Source organism: Bos indicus, chromosome 15 (genome assembly GCF_029378745.1).
Source record: "Bos indicus isolate NIAB-ARS_2022 breed Sahiwal x Tharparkar chromosome 15, NIAB-ARS_B.indTharparkar_mat_pri_1.0, whole genome shotgun sequence".
Taxonomy (NCBI): Eukaryota; Metazoa; Chordata; class Mammalia; order Artiodactyla; family Bovidae; genus Bos; species Bos indicus.
This window is the reverse complement of record NC_091774.1, coordinates 43,695,194-43,698,597: the sequence shown is the minus strand read 5'-3', so window position 1 is coordinate 43,698,597 and position 3,404 is coordinate 43,695,194.

Below are 3,404 nucleotides of genomic sequence, written 5' to 3'. Positions count from 1 at the left end.
GCTCGCGCGCTCTCTCCCACCCAGTAACCGCGAGACAAGTCAGGGTCCCCGCCCGCCCCATTTGCTGCCCTACCCGGCTTCGTGACTGCGCGGAGCATGCGCAGTCATGGCACCGGCGTCAGCCGGTGTGACTCACGGGCTCAGGCTTGTAACGCGCATCTCAAACTATCCGGAAGTGCGGTCCTAGACACTTGAATCCCTTTGTCCCGGCAGCCGGAAGTGGCCAGGAGTAATTAGTTGGCGTTTCACGGCAGATGTTGATTCCAATCTGCACCAGTTAGACAACTTGTCTTGAATCTGGAGAAGCTAGACAGTGCTTTGTCTGGAGATGTTGGAAAACATAAAGGCTAAGCCGAACCCACCGAATTTCAGGAAATTAAGACTCAGCTGGCAGCTATTACCTGTGAAGGTCACAGGGTGGCAGAAATGGGTTTAGAGGGACTTCCCTGGAGGTCCAGTGGTTGAGACTCCGCGCTTCCACTGCAGGGGGCATGATTGGATCCCTTATCCGGAACTAAGATCCCACATGCCCTACAGCAGGGCCAAAAAAAAAAAAAGGAAATAGGTTTTGAATCCTGTTCCCAAGTAAATGCTTTCCCACATCATTGACCTGTCACCCGTCACTTGTAAATCCAGGATGGCACATTTATCTTTTCCTTTTCCTGACCCTAAAGGTACGTTTTTTTTTTTATGGTTACATTTTCCACTCTTACTTCCCAGAGCGGTATTCATTTACTGGTGAGTGTATTGAAATGTCCTCTTGAAAGCAACTTGGCAATGTGTGTAAAAATACTGATTCTTCCTATCCTGTAATTCAATTGCTAAGAAACTATTCTGTGGGAATAAACCTACAGAGGGAGTTATTCCTGATGGGATTATATTTTAGTATGATAGTAAATGCAGAAGCAGTCTGAAAACCAATAGGAGATCCACTCAGTGGAACTGTTACTTTGTACACATCCTCTGCCTCCTTATACTAAGACTGTCAATGCCCTCTGTTAGGAGGTAGTGAAAACAGGAGGGAAGGGGGCAGGGCACAACCTTTGAAAGAATGACATAGCCTGAGGAAAGGACATAAACTGATTAGACTCAAATGGGTCCACGATGTCAGACAAGTCACCTTTGACTAGCCCTTGAGCCTCAATCAACACCCAGAGGTACTATGACAGTTCCAAGGTAAACCATCAAAGATCAAAAGGTGGGCAGTGGCCCAATCCCTGGAGAACCCCACCCGTTTCCCAAAAGAGTTGGAATAATACTCCCACTCATTAGCCTGTGAAATTACCCAACCCATAAAAGCTAACCACACACTCTGAGGCTGCTGCACTCACCCTCTGAGATGGCCCACGCTCTTCTGTGGAGTGTGTTTCTTTCTGAAGAATCCACCTCTTACCTATCGCTTTGTCTGTCACTGAATTCTTTCTACGATGAGACATCAGAAACCTGAGCTTTGTTAGGTGTTGAAACCAGATCTGTGATCTCAGTTGGAAGACTGTGGATCTTGGCTGGTTTAGAGTCCCAAAGGGCTTCCCTGGTGGTTCAGACAGTAAAAAATCCGGCTGCAATTCAGGAGACCTAGGTTCGGTCCCTGGGTTGGGAAGATCCCCTGGAGGAGGGCATGGCAACCCACTCCAGTATTCTTGTCTGGAGAATCCCCATGGACAGAAAAGCCTAGCTAGTTGAAAAGAGTCAGACGTGACTGAGCAACTAAGCACGGAGTCTCAAAATGGGTTTTGGCTGTTCAAGTCCCAGCCACATGGGTTCAAGTCCCAAGTAGGGTTTTGGCTGGGTTTGAGTCCCATTCTGAGGTAAATTATTTCAGCAGCTTCCCATTCAATTAATTCATGGTCATTATTAAAAGCAATATTTATTTAGATTATTTGTTTACTCTCTGCCTCTACCTCTAGAATGTAAGCTCCATTAAGAGGCCTTGCCTTCTTGTCCATTTGTATGCCCCAGCACCTGGCAGTGCCAACACCTAAGTGGGCATTCAATAAATATATTAAATAGATTTTCTTTTTGGCAGCACCAGGTAAATAGTTTCCTAATATATAATAATAATAATAGTTCCCTATTCTATTATTATTTTATAGTTCTGGGATCTTAGTTCCCTGACCAAGGATTGAACCTTGGGCACTCAGCGTGAAAGCATAGAGTTGTAACCACTGGACAACCTTGGAATTCTGTATGTTTTTCAACCATAGAAAATTACAAAGAGACTAATAATGTGGATAATGCTTCTTTAGAAACAAATGCCAAGAGGTAAGTATAAAAAGCAAAACAAATATCAAGAAGAAATACATAAGAAATTTATATCTTTAGTATAGAGGTCTTCTTGAGCAAGATGCAAAACCATTTTTAAACACTTTATATATTTTACTAAAAAAACAAAAATTTTTTTTTAGCCACAACTTGTGGGATCTCAGACCCCTGACCAGGGATTGAACCTAGGCCATGGCAATGAAAGCCCAGAATCCTGACCACTAGCCACCAGTTCACTTCAGCCTCTCAGTCGTGTCCGACTCTTTGCAACCCCATGAACTGCAGCACACCAGGCTTCCCTGTCCATCACCAACTCCTGGAGCTTACTCAAACTCATGTCCGTCGACTCAGTGATGCTATCCAACCATCTCATCCTCTGTTGTCCCCTTCTCTTCCCACCTTCAATCTTTGCCAACATCAAGATCTTTTCCAATGAGTCAGTTCTTCACATCAGGTTGCCAAAGTATTGGAGTTTCAGCTTCAGCATCAGTCCTTCCAATGAATATTCAGGACTGATTTCCTTTAGGATGGACTGGTTGGATCTCCTTGTAGTACAAGGGACTCTCAAAAGTCTTCTCCAACACCACAGTTCAAAAGCATCAATTCTTCAGCACTCAGCTTTATTTATAGTCCAACTCTCACATCCATACATGACTACTGGAAAAACCATAACTTTGACTAGATGGACCTTTGTTGGTCAAGTAATGTCTCTGCTTTTTAATATGCTGTCTAGGTTGGTCACAGCTTTTCTTCCAAGGAGCGAGCGTCTTTTAATTTCATGGCTGCAGTCACCATCTGCAGTGATTTTGGAGCCCAAGAAAATAAAGTCTGTTACTGTTTCCATTGTTTCCCCATCTATTTGCCATGAAGTGATGGGAGCAGATGCCATGATCTTAGCTTTCTGAATGTAGAGTTTTAAGCCAACTTTTTCACTGTCCTCTTTCACTTTCATCACTTTAGTTCTTCACTTTTTGCCATAAGGGTGGTATCATCTGCATATCTGAGGTTACTGATATTTCTCCCAGCAATCTTGATTCCAGCTTGTGCTTCTTCCAGCCCAGCATTTCTCATGATGTACTCTGCATATAAGTTAAATAAGCAGGGTGACAATATACAGCCTTGACGTACTCCTTTCCTGATTT